Source organism: Gymnogyps californianus, chromosome 20, assembly GCF_018139145.2.
Source record: "Gymnogyps californianus isolate 813 chromosome 20, ASM1813914v2, whole genome shotgun sequence".
Taxonomy (NCBI): Eukaryota; Metazoa; Chordata; class Aves; order Accipitriformes; family Cathartidae; genus Gymnogyps; species Gymnogyps californianus.
Window position 1 is genome coordinate 2824778 of NC_059490.1, and position 14727 is coordinate 2839504.

Below are 14727 nucleotides of genomic sequence, written 5' to 3' on the forward strand. Positions count from 1 at the left end.
ATTATTTCTGATCAAAACTGCTTAATTAGCATGTCAGGTCAATTAGTGAGGGCCTTTGGGGTTTAAGATAGTTACTTTATTTTTATTTTTAGTTATAGTGTAGGCAATCCATTGTTATACATTTTATGTTTCTAGAACTACCCCTGAATTAATGAAAAGTTAACAGACTGGGATATAAGAAAATGCTTCATAAGCATCCACCAATATCTTGCACTGGGGATCACTGGTACCTAAAATGCTCCTTTAACGCTTCATCATTGAAATCAGTCTTGAAAGCAGAGTTCCTGGCCCTGCAGCCGGCCCACAAGGGGAGAAGCACCAGGAGAGCCATGTACTACCCTGAGCCTGAGGGACGAGGGTTAGAACAGGGAAAGCTGCAACCACAAGTGTTCTCCCTTCCTGTCCATAAAACGCAGGGATAACAGTAATTTCCCATCTGTGAGATCCATTTGAGGAACTCCTTGTAAAATACTGAAAGGCTGCTAAATGTTGTTATGTTTATTTCTTGCAGATAACTTCTTGTAATACCCATTCATAATCAGAGAAGCCTTTAGATTACATTGGCCTAGAGGGTGTCAAAGAAAAGCTGTCCATAGATTTAAGTCTCTTTTTTTTTTTTAATATTCTAAATACTTGATTTATTTCTGTGAGTGTAGGCTTTCATCAAACCATCTTTCTCCTTAATTGAGCTAATAACTTTACTCCTGTCCTCCTCTTTGTTCAGTCTGGCAAGCAATTTCCCAGCCTCATCTCCCATCTCATATATCCACTTTTGATCTGATTATTAGCATTTAATCTTCTACAACATTCAGTGTATGATATTCAAACCCAGCCTTATTTAAGGAAGTAACACCTTTTGGTGTGCTAGGTGTCACACATTTCCTTTGTAAGGTAAACAATTTTATCTTATGTTATTGCAAGTTATTTGCTCTCCATTTTCATTTACCCCCTCCCCTTTTTTAACTGGCATATGACTCCTCATAAGAAGATATAAATAGAAATGCAACTACAAAATGAACATTGAGGTAGGCATAGATTTATATATGAAAAATGTCCAATGAGCAAGCATTGGAGGATGTAACTCAAAAATACCCAATTTACCTGCTTCTGAAGAAGCTTTTACCTCCAGGTGGCTAGTGGATCCTTCTGGAAAGACTGGATACCCACCCATCCCCTAGGCTTTCCTTACTCCACACACAATTCACCGAAATGATTCCCAGAGGCCAACTGTTCAAACTGAGATCTGGATGGAAATTGCGTGATGCCGTTGCTGTGTGTCTGGATTCATCTGTCAGACAGACCGGTCTTCACGCTAATCAGTCCAGATCACCTCGTGTACCTGATCTGCTAGTCACGGACTATTCAGGTGGGTGATCAGCTGTCTTGGTAAGCTATATGCATGCACCAAAGTCAGGTGGGTGTGGTTAAGCAGTTTCTCTGCTAATTGCTTTTTTATTCTGTTCCATGGCTGGCCCTTCAGCTTGAAGCATGGTGCATGCGCTCAGCAGGAGAGGCAAACTGGAGAACAGAGGTATTGCTGTCAGAAACAGTCAGAGCAAACCACAAATATGTAATTTCTGGGCCAGCACAGACAAAACCTTTGGTGCACACATACACGTACAAATCACTTTTTGCTCAGAAACCTAACTGGGAGTCCAGATCACTGAGACAGACCATTCAGAGTTTAAGAACATTTAAATGTCAAAAAAAAAAGAAAAAAAAAAAACGAGAAATGGCAAGTGATCTTATAGCCAAGAAATTGTCTCTAATGGAGGAGTACAGTGTGCACTGTTAGCAGTGGGCTGGTCTACTGACAGGTCTGATCAACTGGTGTTACCACAGCATGCTCACCATAATGCTGCTCCTACTTCACTTATGCATCTCCTTCCTTCAGCTATTTCCAGCTAAATTCCTAGGGATCTGTTCTAAGCTTTTTCCCAGATGCAATTTGGCATTATATTTGTTTGCAGCTATAAACAAACATGAGAAATGGTGATGAACAATAGGTGCACAGTCATATTGTAATGGCTGCTGCACTCCTCACCCTTTCTGAGGTGATGACCTTCCTGCTGTCACACTTGCACCTATCAGAACAGATCAAGCAAAGAACCTTTTAGCAAACAAAAAAATAATTTGGTACAAATACAGAACAAAAAGCAATAAAATAAATGGCCTTCCTGCACTTCTAATTTAGTTGCCCTTCCATAGGTCTTGCTCAGCAGTCTGCCCCCCTCTGCCTCCCAAGCCTTCATCCCAGACACATCCATTCCCCACTTCAGGAATCAAGGAACCAGATTATCAGGAACAATCCCCCTTTTCAAACAGTTAACAGCCTGGAGTGAGCATTCCTCGTTTTGATAAATCAAGGCTTAAAACTTGCTAGAAAACAATGCTCAAAGTTAATGATTTGCTGCTGTGCCTTTCAAATGCATGCCAAGTGTCCTTATCTGTGAAGCCACTGAATGGTCTTTCTTTTTGTTTCTAACTACAATCCTATCCCTATCCTATGTTGACACAGTCTGTTTCAAACACTAAATTGTTTATCATTAATCCTAGGTGCTTCATGTATGTCACATAATTAACCTCCCAAATTAACAGGGAAGAGGAATTGAAAAAACATGACATTCTGAGCTCTAAGTCTTCTCTAAATAGCACAAAAATAGAACACAATTGAATTTACCATTTAGGTCTTCTTAGTTCAAACCTTTCCTGCAGTTACATTAAGAAAAGATGTTTCCTTTGGGTCTCATTTATGGCAACACTTTAAATACAAGATTTTTTAGAACACTATGCAAATATATTTAAGGGACATCAATGATCAAACTCTGAAAAACAGAGTACTGTTATGTGCTTCAGGGACCAGTGTAGCATGGCTAGAAATTCAATAATTATGCAACAAATTAAGACTTCCTTTGTTTTCTTTCATCCTTTAAATTCATTCGTATTACAGTGCTCTCCTGATGTCCAAAGAGATACAACAATAAAAATCGACAGTTCACCAACAATGATTTACACATCAGACAAGCCAGTGGTATTCTTTAGAAAATTTTAGCAACAAACGCTGTCACTCTACTTATTATCTTCACACTGGATGAGTTCGGATAGTGTGGTATGGGGTGTTTTTGTTAGTTTTCTGGCAAGTAGTGTTTTTGGTTTTAGTCTTGCTTCTGAGGGATGGGATGTTGGGGGGGGTTAATTTCAGAACTGATTAGGATTATGAATTGGTAATTTTGGGACTTGATAGCTAACAGCTGAGACATTAGGGGACGTTCTGCACTGGAAAATTTGAAACGGCTGAGGGAAAACTGCTCCTAGTGATTAATAACACCTTTGCTCTACACTTCCTCCAGGCAACATGCTCTGAAAATAGTGTGTGGGAGGCTTGGGCTATGCAGGCAGGCTCAGCTGAGAGCAAGGGGTTTGTGTGCTCTTCATGCACCTACAGAATAGGGAGGAAAATCTTTGCCAAAGATGCGGGAGATGCGTGTTTCTTTTCTAACCAGGAAGTCCTGTGTGAATGACTGTCTAGGTACTGGCTTATTCTAGTAACTGGAACATAAATGTTTCTACTCTGGCTGTCTAATCACATGGTAAGCTCCTCAAGGCTTCTTACTCCAGAAATAAGCAATCAACATAGTAAGGCTGTGGCTTTACATCTTGCATACCACTGTAGGGCTTATCCTTGTACTCACAAATTCCAGTCATTCACTTGCAAGTGGCCTCCCCTGGATGACCAGCTCCACAGCAGAACTTGGAGATGACTATGTGTGATTTTTTTTTTTTTTTTTAAAATGCAAGGAACTAAACTACATCTTTTTCAAACATAGCTCCAGTATTTACTCCTTCAGTTATTCTGAGGTGAATGCATTCAGAAAGCTACATGCATTTGGCTCTTACACCCGATAATGCAGGTGTAGTGGCTGGGCTTTTTCTTATTTAACATGCTGACACATCACAGTGTCACAGTGTGTGTTTCAGTGTGATTCCAGCACCTCGTGGATGCTGATGAAAGAAAAGTAGCTCCCCTTTATCCTCTAGCAAATCCTGCTGCTACACTTTCCCACCACGTATCAACACACCCCAGCTGGCTATTTAGCTTATCATCAATCTACCTACATGCATAGGCACAAAAATGTCCTGAAAATGCTTTTGAAGTTTCTTTCTAATGGTCCTTCCAGTCTAGTCTGACTACAAGCAGTGGTATCAAAAATAGCAGACTTATTCCAGAAATAAGTGAATCTGTAACTGATAAGAAGACTGCCAGTATAAAATACTTACCACAGAAATATCCTGCTACTGTGCTGGTCTCCTTGTGATCCCACACTGCTGATGTACACTGGGAACAGTCTCTTTCCATGCACCAATGTACCCTTCAGCCAGAGGGGAGTCCAAACCTGCTTGCATGAGGGATGAGAGCGCTTTAATGCCATGCACATGTTGTTATTGTTGTCCTATGTTCATTAGTGTTAATTGCAAGGTATTGGTGAAGCACAAGTGATCACAAGTTATGGCTACCGGTGAGGAAATCACCAAACGATCTTACAAAGTCTAGTTCTGTCCTCAGTTAAAACCATTTAGAGCAAAGCCCAGCCCTTTCTACTAGCTAGGAAGAATTTTCTATAGTCAAAAACTTAAATAGAAGCAGGACCAACACATACCTGGAGATGCGGATCGGCAAAAGTCTAGGCAATCCAGTAGGAAACGGAGGTCTTTCTAATTACAGAGCTCGGTATAACCATCTGCTTAGTACTGCAGGGAGGGAATAGTTCAAAAAGGCAAAAGTATTAAGCTCCAAAAATTTAAGAATCGGACAGGCGTGAGATGGCTCACCACTTCTGGGTTTTTGCACACTAATAAAGCTGTATTCAAGCATAATGAAAATGTCTTTTTTGTCCTTCTTGAAATAACATAATGAGAATGCAGCATTGTGGATTTTTGTTTGGGGTTTTATTTTGGTTTTGGTGGGGGTTTTTTCCTCTTAAGTGTGTTTGTATAAAGTTTCAGGCACAGATTCTCTAACTTTTTATTGAAGTCTTCACAAGTACTCTCTCTTCAACAATGTATCTAAAGACATTTTGATGTGTAAGAGCTCATGAAGAGTGGTTAATGTGATAAAAGCAGAAGCTTGAAGCAATGACATCTAAAGAGAGTCTGTCTGAAGATCTTGAAGTCAGATAGAATAAAGAGAAGGCTAAAATGACAAACATGTTTGATCTTACGTACTTAAACAGAAAATCATTTCTGAGCTCTGTCTTATCCTATAAAAGAGCTGATGAATGTCTTGGATTTAGATACATGTAGCTGTATTTGCTACTGAGAAAATTACATACTTGCCCCTTTGCACTAGTACTGTATTTTGGGAGTTTATTGATTTAAAAACCCAAATCACCCACTTCATTCCTCCTCCCCTCTCTGCCTAAAAAAGTATTCAAGTGGAAAACAGAAGTCGGCTTTCTTGTACAAGGAAGGAATTAATTTCCTTAAGGAAAAGCAATGAAATGCCTCCAAAAATGAAGTACTGAGATGATTTTTGGGTCAAGTAGGGATGAGCAATGCACACAGAAGGTAGCTGTTGAGTCAAGTGCAGTCACTGCAACGCAACTACACCATTTACAGGGGGAAGGGCAGGTAATTAGGGTGAGAGAAGACAATTTCTATGGCATTAAACTTGTAAATGAAGGGAGAATATGGAGGAATAATCTGGCATGAGCCCTAAACCTGTCATTTCTGTATTCAAGTCTGGAGATCACGGATCAAGACAAGCGAAGAGCTTGGTAACAAGGACGTAATGATGATCATCCAACTGACCTTAAATTTATCAGTGGACTTGTATAGGCACAGACAAGCTCAGACCTAGAGCCTTTTCTTAAAAAACAGAGGCTCCATTCTTGCAGAATTAAAGGAAACTTGCTTAATATTTGCTGATATTTTGAAATATTTCTTCCCCCAAGCCCATAAAGCATGTAAAGCCTTTAAAAATGTTTTTTACACAAGAAAACTTATTTTTCTTGTCTGCATTCAGGAGGTTCCTAGTTCAACTCTTCAAACTACAGAAAGCTTTTAGTGTACCATGGCCCTGATTCAGTAAAGCATTTAAGTAGTTGGTTTACTGTAAGTGCAGCATTACACATACAGCTCTGAGCTCCACATTCAGGGGTAAGAAGGCCTTGAAACTAAATAATGGTGCATTAGAAAAATTAATCTCTATTAAATGCTGCCCCGTTCCTTCATCTTGCAAGGAGGTGCAAAGAGAAGCACAGAAGGCTGAGACTGCAGTCTCTAGTTACTGATCCACCTGGCCAACAAAGCAGCCTAGCTTGTGGTTACTAGCACACTCCCTTTCTCACAAATCTGCTTGTCAACCTCCACATGTTCTTGTGAGCAAGTCACTGTCCCAAATGCAAAGTATATGCATAAACAAAATCTCTAATTTCATGCAATAAAAACTGCTAAAGAAGAGTAAGGAGAAAGCATCAGGTCTAGATCAATGGAGGCTGGGGCCACCTAAGCCACTGTGCATGGGCTCCAGTCAGCAGAAAGCAGCAGTTTTAATACTACTTTAGAGACTCTCCAATTCCTTGTGCACCCATATCTCTGGTATTACACTGAAGTTACACTTGAATGTACAATATTTGCATTCCACTTGTTAATTCATGTTGCTTGTTCTCTCTAATCTCGACATCACAGCACAAATCCTTTTCATGCTCTATTTCCTATGCAGTGCAGCTTCCTGGTTTTGTAAGCAACATTATTCTTCCCATTGAAGTTAACTTCTATAGTAGACTACGGACTGGCTCTAACTTTCTCTCACCTCCCCCACTTTTCAGGAGGAGCTACACAAACAAAAGTCAAAGGAATTTTTTCTACTACCTTTTTAATCACCTTATGGGCTACTGAAAAGGTGCTAGTAACTTCTGTTCTTCCTCTTCTAAGGCCTATTTCAAAGCCAGTGAGAGCTGTTACATTCACAGGGTTACGGACAAAACTACTTCTGACCAGTAGACAATCAAAGTAGACATAAGGCATCACTGTGAACTTACTAAAAAGTCAGTTGAGGAAGACAGGAGAGAGAGTCTGCTGAAGGCAGCCTTACACCTTCATGGACAGAATCAATGCAGAGGAGGTAAACATGAATCCTGAAGGTGGCAGGGGAGCAGAAGAAAGGTCCATGAGGAAAACAGAATGAGTCTGTGGAAGGCCATGAAGGGTGGCACAGATTTTGCAAAGTACTTTTCAGTATGTGTGGTGTCCCCCAAAAAAGCCTTTTAACTCCTTTGGCTTTGCTGGCTACGTGACACTTTCTGCAGCTGCCATGCAGGCCCATTTTTTTCGAAACAAAGCCACAGCTAAATCAGCTTATGTACCTTACCTAAATCAGCACATCTGTCTATGTAAGAAGTTGTCAGCTGACTCTGATGCACACTGATCAAAATATCCACTCATTCAGTTTTTGTTTGTCTTCTGTGATGTCTGCGATGTCACATCAGAACTGGTGGACCTTAGCCTGTCCTGGTTTAAGGTCTGGTTTGGCAACCAGAGAAAGTCACGTTGAGTTAAGGCTCGTTCATTACTTTTATATCTGCTAACTTTACACTAAGAAATGATTTCAGGATCCATTTCCTAGTTCTATAGCAGGGAATACAGGATTTCTTACATACACAACCTGCAAAATGCTGTAAGAGAAAACACAGTCTGTGCTGTGCAGTATAATTTAGACCATCTGTAATGACAAATCTTTCCAAGTTATATTTTTGCTGGAGCTCTCTGACATTTCTCTGTGCTGGGGTATGAGTTATATAACAGCGATTCTCAACAGACATCAACAAAAGTGTCCCCAGCTTCAGCAACACCGTAGCTCTTTAAATTATGCCTTGTCTGTGTGCATGGACACATGCAATGGAAGTTCTGATATATCCACTTTTATTCCCTCAATGTTTGCTTTCCACTCATACAGGAAACGGTATGGTTTTTCCTTTTGGCTGTGGGGCAACAAGTTTTATTTCTCTTTCATTTCCTTATGAAGGTATCCTTCCTAAGTATGTCAGGAGACAGCAGCAATGCATTTTTTGTGCCTTATAATTAAAAACTCTTTATGAACTTTACTTTTTGCGGCATGCAGGGGCAAGGAAATATCCAATGTTATTGTTCAAGTCCACTTTATACTATAGGCTTAATAGTAGCTACATGGGTGGAGTTCGTATTAACAGCAGCACATGCTTTAAATGGCTGCTCATTTCTTCTGTCTTCTCTCCTGTGTGCTCAGAAATGGCTCAAAGTACGGCACAATAGAAATTGGCTCTGTTTTGTGTCTAAATTCCTGCAGATTTTTGCTTTGTTCAGTGAAGGTACAGAACAATTGTATTACTCCTACAGGAATAGAGATTGTATCTGTAACTTGTCAACACATGAAGTTGGTTTTGAAAGTATCTCCCTGTTGCTGTCTATCTGTTGAGGAAAAAGTAAAAGGCCAAGATGCAAGGCTGGGACTCAGCTACACAAATGTCACTCTAGATGCTCCTCCAGCTGCCACTTCAGATCAGCGTAGTTCTTTTGCAAGTCCTGTGCTACATCCACTGGCCTGTTCTGGATGTCTCTGGTTTTTAGGCGATCGAAGTTCAATTTTTAGGCCTTCAGATTGGGTTTCTGGCTCTGCAGCAAGTTCATCTGAGACTTAAAGCAAACCTCTTGATTCCTCTGCAAGACACAGATAATGATCCTTTCTATTTAAACAGCAGGAGGCTCAGAGAAGAACAGTAGTTACTACATGTACATCTAGATCCTAACACGGCAGGACCTCAATCTTAGCTGATCCTCATGCACTAGACCATTGATATTTGTTTCATCTCTCTCTCTCTCAGCTGTTGGCATACTTTGACCAAGAGAACAGCCTAGAGGCATTTCAGGGGTGGAGACTGGATATTTTAAAATGTTATTTCTGCTTTAGGCTAAGAAACTTAACCATTCTGGGACAAATTATTTGCCGCTACTGTACTGAGATCATTGGCACTCCATGGTAGGAAGGCTGGATTCATTCATAGCTTATGCAGACATTTTACTCAAAATTGCACTTCCACTTGTTCACCTCCTGTTCTCTGAAGTACCACCATCTGCGTACTAAGTGGTATATAGTACACAGCCATATTTTTATTCTCTTCTGGAAAAAAAATTATGGGCTCAATTGTCCTCTCCCCTAGACTAAAATGCTTTCTACACAATGGTGAGCCGCGTGTTTTTGCCTTACCTGTTAGCAGAGTTTAACATTTTATACTGACTTACGGGAAAGCTTTAACAGAATACCTGTTTCTGCCTCTAAATTAAGGGCTAGGTCAAATCTCATCAGTGCCCTTAAAAGATAACTACACTAATTTTCCCTTTTACCTTTCTGTCACTAATTCAGAACTATAAAATACATAATTATACCACACAGATTTTCTTTCTCTCTTGTACAGCACTTAAAATGTTTTGTTTCAATATTTATGGTCTGGATGCTTTTCATGTGTCTTAGACTACTACAGATGGTACAAAAGCTCCTTTCAAAAGTCCTTATTTCTGAAACCACCTTTGTGTGTTTTTTCTTTTCACACTGCTCTCCAGAGTACATCTTCACAAAGTCACCTGCATTTTTTTTTTTTTTTTAAATCAACAGCGGTGCTTAGAGTTTAAAAATAACAGATTATATTTTACTTGGGAGCACACAGTATGAGCCTCAACCAAACCATCAGAATAGTTTGGACAAACTGCCTTTTCTCTGACAGATATTTTTCCAGACTTCTTGGGTGGGGAGGAGGGTGAGTGCAACGCAAGTGTGCAGAGTTGCGACAAGGAGGGGCATTTGGGGGCTGGAGCCTGCAGGACGTAGAATTTTGTGCTTCGCAAATCATTGAGCTGTAGCCAATGCAGGACAGGAGATCTCTGCCACAGCCCAATCTTTTGGAGAGCACTCCATTTAAAAAATGAGCTGGAAAAGTATGGTCTAGTGTAAGGTTAAACTGTTCTACTGAAAATGGACAAACCAAAACTCATTTGCCCGGTTCGGTTGACAATACTGAATAATAAGCCAGGGATTTGAATGCCTTTTCTACATGCAAAAGACAGTTCAACGTATGGAAGCTTTTAGTGTTGTAATGGTTGAGCAAATAAAAATGGAGGGTTATTCTCTACTGCTTTTTCCTTTCAAAAAAACCAAAGTGGGAGAGGAATCACCTCCTTAATCTCCTTGCCATGGGCAAATTCCAGTTCAGGAAACCAGTCTCTTCCCTCAGAGAGGACGACGTTGCTGGGCTGCTCCTCCCAGCCTGTGAGCTGCAGCACTTCCATGGAGGATGAAGTGACTGACTGTGGTTTAGTGCTATACAAATGTGATTGTTTTGTTGATCATCAAGAAAGATGACGTGCCATTCACAAGCAGCATGCTGGAAAAAAGAATTTTTCACGGGATCATTTGTAGTTTACAATTTAACACAAAACCTGTTAAAGCACAAAAGCAGTCTGTTATAGTCCAGAAACACTGTGCACGGCAACTTTTGGTGTTTATTTATGAAAACAATACAGTCTCGTTCCAGTGGGAACTGATCAAGTTGCATAAAAGATTTAAGAGTCCATTCTGTAGCTGTAATAATGCTTTTAGCACCTCCTCAGATCCTTCCCTATATTCCAACATAGTGGCTTGTGCTAGTTTATCTTTTGGACCATAAACCATTTTATGCCTTCAGTATTTTGGAAGTGGTATCATGATAAAACAGATTTAAGCTACAAAATAACACACACATTTTCTGTTTGGGAATGTGGTAAATTTGTTTTTGAGAAACTAACTGCATGTGAAACTATTAGCACAGTATTGGTAATACCCTAGAATATCACTCTAAAAGTGATGGCAGGTTCTTGTTAATGAGTAATCCTGTTTTAATACAACTGTTGAAAAATTTATAATTGAAAAATCATGTTCAAGAAAAAAATATTATTCCTCTCAGAGACTTTAAGCAATTTATTTTGTTTTGTTTTTTAATAATTTAATCAAAAGAGTTCTTGAAGCCTTTTATGAAATGAAAACTAAGCGTTTTGGGGTGTGGGATTTTTTTATGTTCTTCTTTAAAAGTGTAACAGATTTTTGAGCCATACCCAGGCTTTTCTAAATGTTCAGCCAGTAAATATGCTAAAATTAACAACTCCAATTCAACATTTAAAATAATAATAATGGAGGCAGGGTGATATTGTCCTGAGTTAATGTTAGCAGTTTGCATCATAAGGGAGCATGGCCTCAGACAGGGCAATTTCGATGTATTATTCCTGTGAAGAGAATTCAGGTACTGTAGCTGGAGTGAAGCATTAGCATCGATACCCGTGCTTTAATAGGTACATGAGAAATAACTCCCTCTGCAGTGCTTAGGAGAAAGTAATTCCACTTAGGACTACATAAATTTTCAGTTTGTTAATTAGGTTAAGAGAGGAAAAATAACATTAGGAACTTTCACTGGAGTTGTATTAGCTTCAAAATTGCAAAGAAATTGAAAGAGAATTTATGTTATCCAGTAACTTTGGCAATCAGCTCTACTTCCAAACCAGAGACCCAAAACACTAAAATCTTCACTTAGACATGTGTTCTTTCTTTTTTCTCATTTTTTTTAATAATTTGCTTTTCATTCTCAAAGACAAACAGCTTGCGAAGTAGTTATCCAAATATATAACATAGAATTATTCTGAAATCTGTCATTTCAGGGAGCATTAGCCAGAGTAGATATACTCCACCCAGGTATGCCAGGTCATATATAGGAATTACCCCAGAGAAATAGCAAGTAGCTAAAGCCTCTTTTGAAAATGTTAGGTCCCCCTTCAAAAATTATTTGGCATGCTGAGATCATGTCCTGTCATCACGTTAGCTTTGGTTGGGACTCTGGGAACTGCTGTTAACAGGATTACCAATTGCCAATAATTTATGAGATTCACTGAATCTCACTGTAAGACATAAGCAGTGTGGAGGAATGGTCAGGAATATTTTTGATAATGCAGACGGGAGCTGAGTCTAAATCAGAAATGAGCTATCAGAAAAGTTTTATCAGGTTCAATAGAGGGAGATTAATCCACTCCAAAACCTCACAAACTGGTGCTTTAGCCACACACACGAGAGGAAAGCCTTGCAACGTGGCCTTTGAATTCTCAGCTGAGGATCCTGGTCTCCCTCAAGAGAGGGAGAGAGTGTGAATGTGTGTGTGTTGCTGAGGACCCCCTCTTAGCCTTTAACTGCTCACAGGTGAAAACACTTTTGTTCATCTATTCCTACATGGAATATGAAGCACTTGGATCACTTCTGGAAGTAGCCATGAATTTCTAGCCCAATACTTATGTTGGGGAAAAAAGGACCCTACCCTTTAATTCTAATCCACTGAAGTAAAAAAGCTGGCAAGTGGCTCAGACCTATCCCTTGCTTATGAATAGTTACGCCTGCTCTCAAAAATGCTACTTTCAGACCTGGGTAGTTGAGCTTGTCCAACATATTCACCACATGCCAGTTAAATAGAAGTTTGGATGAGGCATCAATGGCCTTATACATGACTCTGATCAGTCCTAGAGATGGTAGCTAGATTTCATCTCTCAGCATGTTTCTGTAAGTACTCACTCTCTTTCTGAGGTTTCTAATTCCAGAAACCCCACTTTAGGGGTTTAAGTGTTTGCAGTAGATAAGCAAAGCAATAGTTTGTCTCAGGTATAGGCCAATACATGAGAAATAACATCAGCCTTGGTGTAATCCCTGTCCAATCTCCCTTAGCTGGCAGTTGAAAGCTGGCAGCTCTATCTAGCTAGTGATCACAGGCAGGTCTCGGAGCTTTTGAACCAAGCCCAGTCTAACATGGGCAATCTCAAACCAGAGCAGGTAGGATTTATTTGGGGGCAGGCATGAGAAGTAGTCCCCTTCAGAAGACCCTCCATCAGGTTCTTTGTGGCCAAGGGTCCTTGTGGGCTGGGTTTGATAACCCATAGGGACCATCATGGGGGAAGTAGTCCTGATACAATCATACTTGCCACCTTCCTTAGGGGAGCAGAAGAGGGGCAAATCTGGGGAAAAGTTTGAGAACTGCTGCTCCGATCTCAGGATAGAACCTCCCTTTTCTGTAGCTTGTCAGAGTGGGTGCTGAGCCATGTAACGGGGGGTCACTGGTGCAAAGAGTATCCTGGCATGAATAAACAGCCTCACTTACAACACAAGGCAGTCAGAACCACAGGATGTGCAAAACAAGTACAAGGTATATACCTCAACACACTTCAGGAGTCAGCTCTATGGTGGGCACAATAACCTCCAGCTATACTTACGTTTTCCTTTTGGTTTTTGGTCCCTGCTCGTTATCTGCAGCACATACTGAAGGGAAGACCGTGCACCTCATTATTTAGCTTTACCATTCTATTTGTAGCACTTCAGACCAAAGCAGAAGGGTTTAGTAATCCTCCCTCCCCCCACCAACTAAGCGCTGGGGAAATCAGTGGGAAGCCACAGCCCCACTGTTTGCTGCCCCCAGCAGCAGGGGCTTGTTTGAGCTGCTGCCTGCCTGATACTGCTTTGTGTTCTGAGAGGCGTTTGCTGCAGTCACTTGATGATTTTGCGTGTAGAGCAGGCATCTGATCAGACTTTTAACCTGGGGGAGGGAAGCAAAGCAAAATTCTGGTGAGTTAAATTACCTTCTGCTGCATACAATCATCTGGCATAACACAGCTCGGCAATAACATTCATGTTGCCATTAATAGAAAACACTTCGCATTGCACTCCAGAGATTTTTTTTTTTTTTTTCCCTTTTGGTATGGAAGTGATCCATTCAGATTGGAGCTGCCTGAACAAAGCCTAAGGGCTCAGACACCACCAGCAGCATCTCTCTAAATATCTCTGTCTTATTGTGTAATCTCTACATTGACTTGAAGGAAATGTGCCAATTGCTGAAGCTATAGGGCTCTGTGTATATAAAACACACACTTAGCTGAGTGGCCCTATGGGGCAACATGAGTTATGTGCTGATTTATCTCAAGTAAATCATGATAATACTTCAACAGAATTGTCTTGGCTTCAACAAAACATGTCAAAGCGTTTTTAAATAGAACACTTAATCCGTGCCTCACTCCCTTGTGTCATGAAGTAAAGAAGAAAAAACATGACTACGCACTGTGCTGGTAAAAGCCTGAAAATTCTGATAAAACACGTGGCACAGGGGGGAAGTGGGGCATTTTCTAGCATGCCCAAAGATATCTTAAGTTTTCTAAATAGAGAAATGAAAGCTTGTCTTGGAAACCTTTGGTCATCTTGAAAAATATATCAACATATAAATAATAAGAACGATGACAATTATGTCAGAAGACCAGAATCAACACTTCATCCACTAGCTGTATATGGACTGCTTCCATCAAGCTGACAGGTGCCTTATACAGGTATACCCTCAGAGGTAAAGATGGCTAAAGTGCTGACAGCAGAATAGTGATACTTGACTGAAAGACAACCGAGTTGTCAGGCAGTCTGCATCCAGCTGGACGAGTGAGTGGGGCTTGCAGAGGCTGGAGACTGGTGGATGTGGAATTACATTACCTGAGATGTTACACTATTTTACGTCCTTAGTCCCTAAATTGTTCAAGGGATAGTTATACTCCTGGCTAAAGGACACCACCCCTCGAGTAATTTTATTAATGTTTCTTTATTGTTTAATGATGGCTTGCATAGCTTAAGGCTGTCTACTCTGTTAAAATTAGCAACCA

The 14727-nt window shown here is 40.3% G+C and overlaps 1 long non-coding RNA gene across 1 annotated transcript; it reads right to left on the bottom strand.

The window, feature by feature from the left end:
* Nucleotides 1-2044: 2044 nt before the first annotated feature.
* LOC127024445 (uncharacterized) lies at nt 2045-4743 on the bottom strand. The gene is made up of 3 exons (XR_007767552.1): nt 4659-4743; nt 4279-4394; nt 2045-2084 (listed from the first exon to the last, which is right to left on the bottom strand). It is a non-coding gene; the product is annotated as an uncharacterized LOC127024445 (long non-coding RNA).
* Between the last annotated feature and the right edge of the window lie 9984 nt (nt 4744-14727).